Source organism: Megascapheus bottae, chromosome 13 (assembly GCF_031878675.1).
Source record: "Megascapheus bottae isolate mThoBot1 chromosome 13, mThoBot2.hap1, whole genome shotgun sequence".
Lineage (NCBI taxonomy): Eukaryota > Metazoa > Chordata > Mammalia > Rodentia > Geomyidae > Megascapheus > Megascapheus bottae.
This window is the reverse complement of record NC_143521.1, coordinates 27548919-27562313: the sequence shown is the minus strand read 5'-3', so window position 1 is coordinate 27562313 and position 13395 is coordinate 27548919. Positions and strand designations below refer to the sequence as shown.

Here is a 13395-nt window from a genome sequence, read left to right as displayed (position 1 = left end):
GAATTGTATGGGTATTGAGGACCACTGGTATATTTTAATCCCCAAAATTTATTTTCAATATTAAAAGCATTGAAAGTAACTTCACCTCTTTGTGGGGGTGGGTGTCGGTCATGGGGTTTGAACTCTGAGACTGGGTACATTCCCTTGGCTAGCACTCTACCACTTTGACCATGGAGCCACTTCTGGTTTTCTGGTGGTTAATTGGAGATACAAGTCTCAGAGATTTTCATGCTCCTTCTGGCTTTGAACAGTGATCCTCAGATCTCCGCCACCGGAGTAACTTGGATTTTAGGTGTTAGCTGTTGATATTGATTGGGTCATTATTCTTGAATTAAGAACAGAAAAGCATATCCAGTAGGCATATTTCAGAATTTTTAAAAGTCTTCTTTTAGTTCAGTACTCCAGTACTTTGTTGGCTAGCGATCTTAGCTTATGTAACACTTATTATTTTCATTTTACAGTTACTTTTGTTTGTTGAATGTATTAAAATGTTGTATTATTTGAGTTCAATTAAATAAAAGTTTATCCAAAGGTTATGTCATACTCTGGTAAATATTTTAGTAGTATGGGGAAAATTAAATGTCAAATGTATTTGTTTATCAAATTATTGAGTTCATAAGTATATACCTTTACCATGGGTACAGTCTGTGTCTGAGTTTTAAGAATGTCTACGACAGAAAAATATGGAGCTTAATTTGCTGTAAAGATTCCCTTGGAAATGGGATGCCTTGGCTCATATCCATTGCCTTAACCATCTTACAGTCAGAAATCTGGGAAAATGTTGTTCAAGGCCATGCCAATTTATTCTGAGAAAAATAGAGTAACTGCCATCCCAACAAAGAGGATAGTATAAGCATAATTGGCTTCAGCCTGGTGTGCAGAAAGTGAGACCTTTTCCAAAAATAACTAGAAGAGAAAGGAGAGGAGCATGATTCAAGTGGACGGTGACTGCTTAACAAGCACAAAGTCTCTGAGCCTATAGTTTTGCAAAGAGAAAAATGTCATTAAGATATATTTCAGTCTCACTTTGGCAGCACATAAACTAAAACTGGAATGATACAGAGAAGATTAGCATGGCTCTGGTGCAAGGACGACATGCAAATTCATGAAGCATTCCATATTTTTTTAAATGCACCCATTACTTAATGAGTGTAACTGAAACCTCTCTATATATTATCCAGACAATAAAAAGATATATTTCAAGATATGAAGCTGTAGGATAAAGTGGAAGTCTTCATTGTGGAAATAACTTTCATCTACAGTAATTTTTATAATACTACAATATTTTACTCTCTAAGAGAATGCATCTAAAATAATCCTGACACCTGAGTGACAAACTTTGTTTACAAGCACTGACCTTCCCTCTGTAAGATTGCAGGCAATGCACCCATAAGAAATTTCCAAGAATCAGGCACATATGGCTCATGCTTGTAATCCTAGTTACTTGGTAGACTATATGAGAAAGTGGAAAGAGTGCAGTTCAAGGCCAACCTGGGCAGAAAAGTTCATGAGACCCCTTCTTAACCCATACCTGGGCACAATACTGTCATCCTACACTAAGTCGGTGCTGGGATTTGAAGAGATTGTGGTTCTAAGCCAGCAAAACCAACTATCAAAAGTCCATCTCAGTGGAAGAAGATGGGCTTGGTGATATATATCAGTCATTCCAGCTATGATAAATAAAGTAGGTGGATCAGTCCCGGTGCATGCCCACACAGCAAGTCTCCAGTAGGCTCAGCAGAAGAAAGGCTGCCTGGCAAGCTTAAGTTCCTGAGTTCAGACCCCAATACCATTGAAAAAAAAGAAAATTAGTGAGAACCACAGCAATCATAGAGAACAGAATTTTGGTACACAAAAGAGACTGAAACAGTTGTTTGCATAAGAAAAAAATCTGAATAATTAACATAGGAAAACACTTGGAGGACACAGAGAGGAAGGAATCAGCCATTTCCTGAAAACACATGAAATTATTTGAATAGAGAGACTGTAAAGCAAAGGTGTAGAGATGTGAAAGGAAACAGTAAGACATCAGGGAGGCATGTGGCAAGAGGAGTGGGCAAGCAGGCCTGCAGATGGAATTTCTTATGGGCGCATTACCATATTCCTTTTTGAATCTTTATAAACTCTGTCCCTTCTTAGAAAGCCGTTTTAACATAGTAGAGAATTTGGTTTCTAGAGCTAGATTGATTGGATTTAAATCACAGTTCTACTAATGTGTGATCTTGAACAATTTATTTATTTGTGCATTGGTCTCCTTATCTAAAAAAAAATATGTATCTTACTAGTGCCTAACTGAAAAGATTGTTTCTAGATTCAACAGTCAAAAGCACACAGATGACTAGTATCGAGACAATTCAATAAACAATGCTCACAATTCTAGTTCTACTATTACTCCCCTTTTAATAAAGATCATCTGTGGCTGGTCTATCATTCTATTATCAATATTATTCGTATCATAATTCTTAGTCATACAATGCTTCATAATGGTCCAGGATTTGTTCAACTGAACATGGATAAGTAGTTTCATCTAGAAAGGGGTGACACTGATCAAGATGCATTGTACTTATAAACTGATTTTTTGAATGGTAACTCCTTTGTACAGCTACTTAAATAAAAATATAATAAAAAATTTCACCTCAAAAAAAGATTGCAGGTAAGAATTAGAAAATCATAAACTTTCCCAAAAGTTGAATGGATTAAATACTTACTCAAAATATACATGAAAACAAATGAAAATAATTGTGTTCCATCTTAGAAAAATCAAATAGAAAATAATAAGATCCGGCTTATTATTCTGATCTTTCCTTTCTCAATCATTGAATGATCTTCAATGTGACCTCATATCCTACAGGACAAATTATAAAACAGAATATAGAACACAGATGTATGGCAGGAAGATATTAGTCAAGCTTTCTTATGTCCTAAATTATTTGAAAGATGATTTACCCATGGTAGTTGTTGGAAGCAGTTGAGCATTGGAAATATAAGAAGTCTTTCTTAGCTGGCTGTGGTGGCTCAGGCCTGTAATCCTAGCTACTCAGCAGGCTGAGATCTGAGAATTATGATTCAAAGCCGGTCTGGGCACTAATGTCCCTCAAACGTTTATCTCCCATTAACTATTAGAAAACCGGAAGTGGAGCTGTGGCTCAAGGATGGGTAGGTAGCTTTGAGCTGAAGAGCTCAGGGACAGCACCCAGATCCAGAGTTCAAGCCCCATGACTGGACAAAAAAAAAATCTTTCTTGTAGGTATCTTTACATAGTTTACAATTTAATCACTTATACTAAATTGTACAAAGAAAGAGCCTACTATGCTATTTCCATATGTGTACAAAATTGAATCACATTTATTTCCTCAGTTACTCTTTCTTATTCTTCCTCATTTTACTCTGTTTTCCCCTTCTGCCTATCTTTCCTTTCTGTGTCCATGACCTTGTTTCTTTTGTATTCTTTTATCTTGTATTGTTTTATCACTGTGAGCCATATTTTTATATTTATCAAATGGTGACAATACAGTAGAGTCTATTTAACAAAGTAAATTACTTCAGTTAGCCAATTATAATGGTTGCCATGTAAGTTGCATAGCAATTTTTCTTCAGAAATCCCCAATAGAGAAATGATGAATGCATCTGATGAAGCAGATATTTGTAAAAATCCAACTTCTCCAGAGTGAGGTGGACAGAACTCAGAAGCTTAGGATAATAAGTACAAAGCATTGATAATCCATGTATGGTGAATTAAGGTACCAAGGTACAGGTAAAAATACAATAATAAAAGAATTTAGTCCAAGTATTTCAGTTTGCAACCTCCACAGAAATAGCTTTTCCTAAAATAATATCTTTGAACATCTCTCTGGAGAATTATCTTATATAATAAGTTAAGTTAATGTAATTACATATCTTGAGAATGACACATTTACCAGCTACTACCTTAGCAGAATAACAATTAATTTCACTATTGCTCATTTTACATCAGATATTTTGGGCTAACAAATACCAGCTGCATTTCATTGCAATTATACTGAGAATACTTCAATACAGTTCAAAGGACCAAACACAAACAAGAACAATATGAAATGTAGAATGAAAAAAAGAGATCTTTCTCCAAGTGAATCAAGGAATATAAGGAAAATACACTTTGATCGAAAACCGATGTTGCCTAAAATAGCAAGTATTGTTTATTCCATAATTTTGGCATCATTCACATAAATGTCATACAGGAGTGAGCCAGTGACACTGTTCAAACAAATGTACTCATTATATGATCTTTACAATAAACAAAATTATTTATGTTCCCAGCTGTCTGATAGAGAACATATTTCTTGGTACTTGCTCGGCATTTTGTATAATAATATTTTAAATGCCTATTCATGTCCTAACATTATATTGTTTTTATTACATAAAATCACTGTGTGAACTTACCTTATAAACTTTTACATGTATAGAAACTTAAACATCACCAGGAATATAATAGATACATAATTATTGGATCAATGAATAGGTTTACTAAAAGCTTTCAGATGCCTCATTTCATTATTCTTCATCACGATCCATCATCAGTCTGGTGCCTGTTGCTCATGCCAATAATCTTAACTATTCAGGAGTCTATGATCTGAGGACTGCAATTCAAAGACAATGTGGACAGAAAAGTCCCCAACACTCATGTCTCCAATTAAGCTATTGAAAAAGCAGAAAGTGGAGCTGTGGTTCAAGTAATAGAGCACTATTAATGGAGCCTTTCAGTGAAAAGGTAGAGGAACAGCAAGTAAGCCCTTAGTTCAAGCACAAACAAAACAAAAATAAACAAAATCCCCACAATTAAATAAGAACAGCCATCTATATTCAGTTAATACCTGAAATGCAAATCAAAAGACATGACTGTAGGTGGAAGAGGAACCTGTTCAGTGTCTTCATAATACTTTGATATTTAGGAGCCATTACCTCATGTATTTGGGGACCACTTTAAAAATCCAGTTGGTGATGTTTAAACACTATGAAGCAAGTTCTTCAACTCTACCAGAGAAACCTGGTGTTTTATAAAAAAAATGCTATTTAACCCCATAACCATCAGAATCGGTATGTTGTTGCTGTTAGTTACAGGTATAAGTTCACAAATAAGCATAGATAGCTAGAATGTGCGTGTTTGGTCTCTTTGATTTGAAATGGCTCAGTAGACATGCTAAAAAAAGAGCCAAATAATAAAAGAAAACTTTAGTAATATTGGCATTTGTATATTTATTATTATATACAAGAAAATGACCATGGGAAAGGATTATCAATTCCCATTTTTATTTCTTTTAATTTTATTTTATTGGAAAGATGAAGCACAGAGGGGTTGATGTTAGTTATATAAGCAAGATAATAAATGCATTTTTTGTTTTTGTTTTGTTTTTGTTTGTGTTTTTCGTGGACTATGGGGCTTGAACTCGGCTGGGTACTGTCCCTGAGCTCTTCAGCTCAAGGCTACCATACGACCCTTGAGTCAAGCCCCACTTACTGTTTTCTGGAGGTTAATTGGAGATAAGAGTCTCAGGTCCTTTTGTGCCAGGCCTGGTTTTGAACCTTGATCCTCAGATTTCAGCCTCCTAATTAGCTAGGATTACAGGCATTAGCCACTGCGACCAGCTTATGAATGCATTTCTTTTTAAACAATATTCCCCCCCTTGTTTTCCCCTGCTTTCCCTCTCCCCAGTCCCTTTCCCACCTCAAATTTCAAAGTTCATTTCCAATGTAGTGTCCAGTGAATATCACTATTACATGGGTTCATCCTTTATCTCACCATTTCTTTGATCCCTCTCCCTTCCTCCCAAAAGATAAACTTACATAGAAAACAATGGTTACTGAAATCAGAAACTATGATCACAGGGAATAAACCAGAGGAGAAAAAGAAAGTCAGAAATAACTTCATACAAATGAGGGGGGGGGGAGCCAAAAACAAGAGAAAGGGTACCAATGTTTGTGAAGTAATGCAGCTTCTGTCTGGTGAATATGATGTAACCCTTCTATAATTACAATAAAAATATATTAAAAAACAAAGAAATAACTGCAAATAATACATTAAAAAGAGGGTGGAATAAAACAACCACAAAAAAATCCTCTTGTTTGCATTATGAAATACCATCCTCATCACAGTATTTTGCCAATAATGTTTAATATCACTAAAATAACTAAAATAACAAGAAATTGTAGATATTAGAATATGTCTCAAATGCTGTCACCATCTGACAGCCCAGGGTGAGCTTTCTGTTCAGAATGAAATGCAAATTAGAGTTGACTTTTATTCCTTCTGCAGGTTACCAAATTTCTTTAATATATTCAGTCAAAATTAAATAGAAATGTATATTTCAACTGTTGACATGCATGATAATATTGTCTAGATATATCTAACCAGATACAGATGAATTAAGGACCAAAGGAATGTGAGATGGACAGAATGTTAGAGCTTACATTGTCCAATTTTCTATGCAGAGTCAAAAAACTAAGGTACATCCATGAGAGAAATTTAATGCTATAATAGAAAGCAAGGATCAGTAAATATTTTTATAAATGGTCATATTTTAGGTCAAATATGCTTCGCTGTAATCACAGATATCTTATTTTGTACAGGAGAAGTAACTATTGAGAAAATGAATATAAATTATAAGTAAATGGTAATTTCTTAAAGGAAATTGACTGGTTTGTCCCCATAGATGATAATTTTTGCATACTTCAAACATGAAAAATATTGAACTATTAATTAGGAGACAGGAATTTAGAAGTCAGCTCTAAGAGCATAATGTGTGCCAAAACTTTGTTATTTTCACTTGACTTTGTAATAGATATTCTTAAAATTGGAAAACAACACTTCCAGAAATTAGGTTAACAAAGGCTTATTAATTCTTAAATAATAATAACACTCATTTGCTATGCAGAGACTAGATATCAGGAACAAAAATTAAATAATCTTTGAAAGATATTTATCTATTGCTTGGAAATTGTATGCGATAAACTGCACTCCAAACTTTAGGATGAGAATCAAATTGATGCTTACTGTAAATTTTTGATGTTTCCAATGAATGATTTTAATTATGAAAGTAAAATCTAAACATCACCTTGGTTTTCGTGGAAAAAAGGAACAATGATAAATTTCTGCTCCTAAAGAATCTAAGGCTTAAGACACAATAGACTTTGCATATAGCCAGTTCTTCTGAGAGGTTACCATTGTCCTTTTTGGATACAATATACACAATTTTAAATTTGTTTAGAACCACAGTAGAAGTCTGATTAAAAATACCTGGACCAGAATGCTCTAATAATACATGTCATCAGCTGCTTCATTCGATTTGATTAGGGATGGCATTATGAATGAATGCCTGTTATATCCACAGCATCTATGTTTATATGAACTAACATGAAAAATCAAGTATGATTAAGTATCACATCTTTTCATGACACGATAGTCTGTGTTGACACGTAAATAGCTCAAATTTAATATAACAATGTTAGCGAACCCAGAGAAATTGAAATAGAAGAGAGTGGGTATTTTCTTCCTTAAACATAGAGAGAGAATGCATGAATTTATTTTTACTCCTTCTGGAAATTCGACTAAATGAATGCAACAATTTTAAAAGTCACATACCCAAAATAAAAGCTAAAGAAGACACAAATAACAATTGATTAAATTATTATGAATGGAGGTATAAACACAAGTATAACTTTGTTAAGTGGTAGATAATGCTGAAACTTTGACTAAGTAGTCTAGATTTTTAGAGAAAAATTTTAGATTTGAGTACCTTTATGTTAAGCAATGAATTCTCATACAGAAAATAGCTGCAGAAAAATACTCAATCAGAGTCTGATCTACATAATAACAAAGAGATCCTAAGCTCCTTCATTAAGCTGTATCTTTATATATGGAAAACCTATGAAAACTGTAAAAGATTAGCAGAAATATAAATACCAGTAAACACAGAAGAAAGTAACCCAGATGAACTAAAGCAATAATAACACCAAAATAATCATGTCAAAATAAGTGTGTGTATTCTGTATAATTAGCAGCAAAACAGATTATGATATAAAGATATTCAGAGAGCATCTATGAGAATTTCAATTTCAAAATTTATTTTTAAAATGTAAAAGTGAAGCCAGGCACCGATGGCTCACACCTGTAATCCTAGCGGGTCACCAGGCTGACATGTGAGGATCCTGTCTTGGCTTGAAGTCAGAACTGCAAGACATTTTTTTTTTGCCAGTCTTGGGCTTTGAGCCCAGGGCCTGAGCACTGTCCTTGGACTTTCTCAAGGCTAGAGCTCTACCACTTGAGCCTCAGCACCACTTCCGGCTTTTTTCTATGTATGTGGTGCCGAGGAATTGAACCCGGGTCTTCATGCATGCTAGGCAAGCACTTTAACCACTAGGCCAAACTCCCAGCCCCTGCAAGACATTTTTATCACCACTAAACTACAAAAAAATCCAGAAGTGAGGTTGTGTCTAACGTAGTAGAGCAGTAGCAATGGGTAAATCAACCTCAGGAGGAATGCCACTCCCTGATTTCAAGTACCAGAAAGGGCAGGGAAAAACAAACATATGTATATATAAAAGTAAAAGAAATATTGGAATTAGTGTCAGGCTGGAGCTATGCTTATGAGACCATGCGAGCTGCTACGGAAATCTTATGAAAGTTTGTAAGCTATAATAATAACTAAATTATGAACTAATATTTAAAAAATTCAAAATATATAAATGTTCTACATGCATTATTTTATCATAGTTACTATTTATACTCTTGATGCTGCATATGTCTTTTTTATCTAGAGATAGAAAATGATATTAAGCATGTATTATAGTAAATGAATTTTCGTCCCCATTCAGTGAGCAAGTTAATACCTTGAGTTTGATAATGTCATAGAAATCAGCAAATGCAATGCATTTGACCATGATGTATCATTAATGAAATTTCTCATTCAAAGTTAGATAAAATGTTAAAACTGCAGATTGGCATTTAAAATATGTGTTTTGAAATTAGGAAAGCCATAAGAAACACAAAAGTATTCTTCCAGAATTTGAAAATAATTACCCAGTTACATAATGAGATATCTTTTTTCCATTCCTGAATGATTGACAGTGCCAAAAAATCTTCATTATTTCACCTGCCTTAATTTTGAAAGAAAATGAACATATTATCCCACATCTATATTGGTACATTTTAGAAATTACAGTCATGAGTTTGATACAAAGAAAAGAATTTTGAACAAAAGTCAATGACAGCATTTTACAGGTATGACATGCCATTTGAAATTTTAAATTAAGTTTACATTTTCTAATTGAGTGTAGACTATTACTCATTTGCTATATTATTAAAAGTTGAGTCAGGGTGGGGAGTTTAGCCTAGTGGTAGAGTGCTTGCCTAGCAAGCACGAAGACCCAGGTTTGATTCCTTGGTACCACATACATATAAAAAGCCAGAAATGGTGCTGTGGCTCAAGTGGTAGACTCTCGCGTTGAGAAAAGCCCAAGGACAGTGCCTAGGAGCTGAGTTCAAGGCCCAAGACTTGCAAAAAAAAAAGTGTGTCAGACATACAGTTTCTAAGTGTCTAGATATCCAGATATGTACATGATACAGGAGAGATGATCTGAGAATATTTGACAAATATTACAATATAAATATTTCCACAAAATTACATGCACACCCACCCACCCCACACACACAGTGCAAGTGTATAGGCTCAAGAAGAAAACAGGTAGAAACTTGTATAATAAAATAAAAGAAATGCATAATTCTGAAGATCTAAACATTGGTGTTCTAAAAGGACAAAAAAGAAAGGAAATTGGTAAGCACATTAAGAAACAGTAAGAGTATAAGAGTATGTGCACCTGTGCACCAATGTCAGGACACATACTTTGTACAAAATTTTTACAAGCACATATTTAAAAGTTTCAGACAAAAGTTAAGTTTTCAGGTCCTTATCACGAAATTCATTAAATTGTAATGTAAATGATTTTAGTGGCCTTAAAATGAAATGTTAAGTGGGGCTCCAGTAGCTCAAGCCTGTAATTCTACCTATTCAGGAGGCTGAGATCTGAAGAACACCATTCAAAACCACCTGGGGCACAAAATTCCATGAGCCTTTTGCCTTCAATTAACCACCAGAAAATTGGAGGTGGCATTGTGGCTTAATGTGGTAGAGTAAAAGTCTTGAGCTGCAGAGCTCAGGGACAGCCCCCAGGCCCAGAGTTCAAGCCTCACAACCAACAAAATAAAAACAACAAAAAAAAACATGTTTCCAATATTATTGCAAGTCACCTTTTGTAAGGGTTATATGTGCAAATAAACCATAGCAAACTTGCTCTACATACTTTGTGGAGAATGATTTGAAAAAATGTAATATTAATTTACCTCAGGATTTATTTTATTAGTGCATACATGGACAAAAATTGTCATCCTGAGCCGGGCAGTGGCTCATGCCTGTAATCCTAGCTACTCAGGAGGCTAAGATCTGAGAATCAAGGGTCAAAGCCAGCCTAGGCACAAAAGGACCTGAGACTCTTATCTCCAATCAACCTCTAGAAAACGGGAAATGTGCTTGGCTCAAGTGTAGGGTGGAGCCTTTATCTAAAGAGCTCAGGGACAGTGCCCAGGCCAAGTTCAAGCCACATGACCCACAAAAAAATTGTCATCTTGTTTTCTATATCATAATCTAGAAAAATATCCATTTTTCATGAACAAATAAATACAATCAGATTCATGTATATTTCATGTCTATATAATAGACACATAAAGCATAACACATCTTTTCTATAACTAACACAAAATACTAATTCTGAGGCTGCTTTTTTTTAAATGTACTCATATTATTTAATTGATTATTGATTTGAAGTCACATGAGTTAGATATGGTGACTTGGGGTCAGAGAGAAGCAGGATTTGTGTTGCTTCCAGCCAGATAAAGCATTACTAAGCCACATTTCAAAAATGTAGACAATGGTGGTACAGTCTGTCATTCCAGCTGTGGGAGAGTGGAAGGCAGAATGATAATGTAGTGAAAGCTTCCTAGACAAAATTGTGAGACACTATGTGGAATCTACCTAAAATAGGAAAAGCCCAAGAGAAGCTCAAGTGATAAAGGATCTGCTAGCAAATGTAGGGCTTTGAGTCCAAATCCCAGTACTCTTGCTCCACGAAGGAAGGAAGGAAGGAAGGAAGGAAGGAAGGAAGGAAGGAAGGAAGGAAGGGAGGGAGGGAGGGAGGGAGGGAGGGAGGGAGGGAGGGAGGGAGGGAGAAGGAAATGAAATAATCACACTGATCTTTAAAATAAAATAAAAGAAAGTAAAAGAAGCAAGACGTCTATAATCCTAGCCATTCAGGAGGCTGAGATCTGAGGATTAAGGTTCAAAGCCACGCGAGGCACAAAAGTACCGGAAACTCTTATCTCCAGTTAACCTCTAGAAAATGGGAGGTGGGGCTTGGCTTCAGGGTAGGTAGGTAGCCTTGAGCTGAAGAGCTCAGGGACAGCACCTAGGCCTATTTCACCTCCCATGAACACCCCGCCCCCCCCCCACACACACACAAAAAGAGAAAGATATGGGAAGTAATAAAATTGTTTTCTCTCAAAAAATAAGCAAAGTAGAAACTAAAGCCCATGCCATTTTGTCAAATGTCTTTTTCACTGTAAATTTCTGAAAGTGTTTTTTAAGCATAAATTTAAAAACTTAAATATTGTAGTGAAAATTCCTTGGTGCAACTATTACATATCAACTATTACATGGCAAGACATTTGTTTCTAAACTCTCTAATAATTTTGTTCACATTAAGTTTTGCTCATAATTAATTTAGCTTTCTTGCTTCTCGTTTCATTATATTTTTGAATACTAATGATGTACTTGATAAAATTAGTCGCATCCCACTGTTGTACTCTTAAATTGTTAACTTTTGTCAGTAGCAACTATCTGCTCTGTAGAATTTTACTGTCTCACGTTAAAAGATTTTTTGTTTCCTTCAGCATTTAAACTCACTTTTCATTTACTTCCCTTGCTTTCATCACTTGACCAATTATTTACTTCTCCTACTCTTTCTGATTTAAATATTGATTTGAAATCTTAAATGTCTTAAAAACCCTTTCTCACAATCTTGCCAAATTTTTGATATACAAAGACTTTTCTTTCTTGTCAGCTCAGAAGAATCATTAAGCTGTTTTAAAATTCCTTAGGAAATAGAGATTTCTTTCTTTTCTTTTCTTTCCTTTCTTTTCTTTATTTCTTTCCTTCTTTCTTTCCCTCCCTCCCTCCCTCCCTCCCTCCCTCCCTCCCTCCCTCCCTCCCTTCCTTCCTTCCTTCCTTCCTTCCTTCCTTCCTTCCTTCCTTCCTTCCTTCCGTCCTTCTTTTTTTCTTGCTCGCTTGCTTGCTTTCCTCTTTTCCTCCTTTCTTGATTGCTTACTTGTTTTCTAGTTTTCTCAAGGCTGGTACTCTACCACTTGAACCACAGTATCACTTTCAGCTTTTTCTGTGTATGTGGTACCAAGGAATCTAACCCAGGGCTTCATTATGGTAGGCAAGCACTCTACCTCTGGGCCACACTCTAGGCCCAGGAAACATAGATTTCTGATAGTGATAGTATACACATTGGCATCCATGAATATATATATAACTTTTAAACTCGTCTATGTTCTTACTTATTTCCATGAATAGAAATGACTTCCTAAACTTTTCTTCTAAAAGAGGAGTTATAGCGAATGGTGGCTTTTCAGTGATAATAGATTACCTTGAATTACAATCTTAAGTATTAATTTCCAGGGGCTAATATTAAAAGCTAAAAATATGCTTTATAGATTAGACATTGTGATGCTATGATGAGGATAAATATTTTAAAGGTGTTGTAAATTAGGGTGATTGATGGCATATCAACTTCGTAATTTTCAAATTATTATGAAAGAAGAAAATACAGTTTGCATTAGGTTAAACTATCTGATATTTGAGGAATTTATAAAATAGAAACCCCTTGCCGCTCCAAGTGTGTGTGTGTGTGTGTGTGTTTGTGTGTGTGTGTATATTTCACATATCCTCACAATTTTTGATTGCTTGGCCTGTTAACTTTCATCTCTTTCACCTGCTGTTATGTATTGCACAATATCTCAGTACTTTTTTCCTTAATGCATGTTGCAAATCAATAGCTTTGCTTTATTTCCTTTCTTTTATGCTCCCTTTGTTGCTAAGGTCCTCTTAACTGTCCTAATCAGTCACACTAAAAATAAAGAATTGCATCTTATGAAGCCAAGACTTGTTTCTAAAACAATTTTGCAAGAAAGTCCTCACAAGTACGCGATGTACTGAAACTATTGGAAAATTATGTTTACAGGGTGCCCTGGTCAAGTGTAATCTTGATATTTGTGTTACATTTCAGGGAGAATTAAAGGAAGCTTGAATC

At 35.0% G+C, this 13395-nt stretch overlaps 1 non-coding gene across 1 annotated transcript; it reads left to right on the top strand.

Annotated features, from left to right (window-relative positions):
* The first annotated feature begins 1019 nt into the window (after positions 1–1019).
* Positions 1020–1125, top strand: LOC150055715 (U6 spliceosomal RNA). Its single transcript, XR_016537521.1, has one exon. It is a non-coding gene; the product is annotated as a U6 spliceosomal RNA (small nuclear RNA).
* Positions 1126–13395: the final 12270 nt, after the last annotated feature.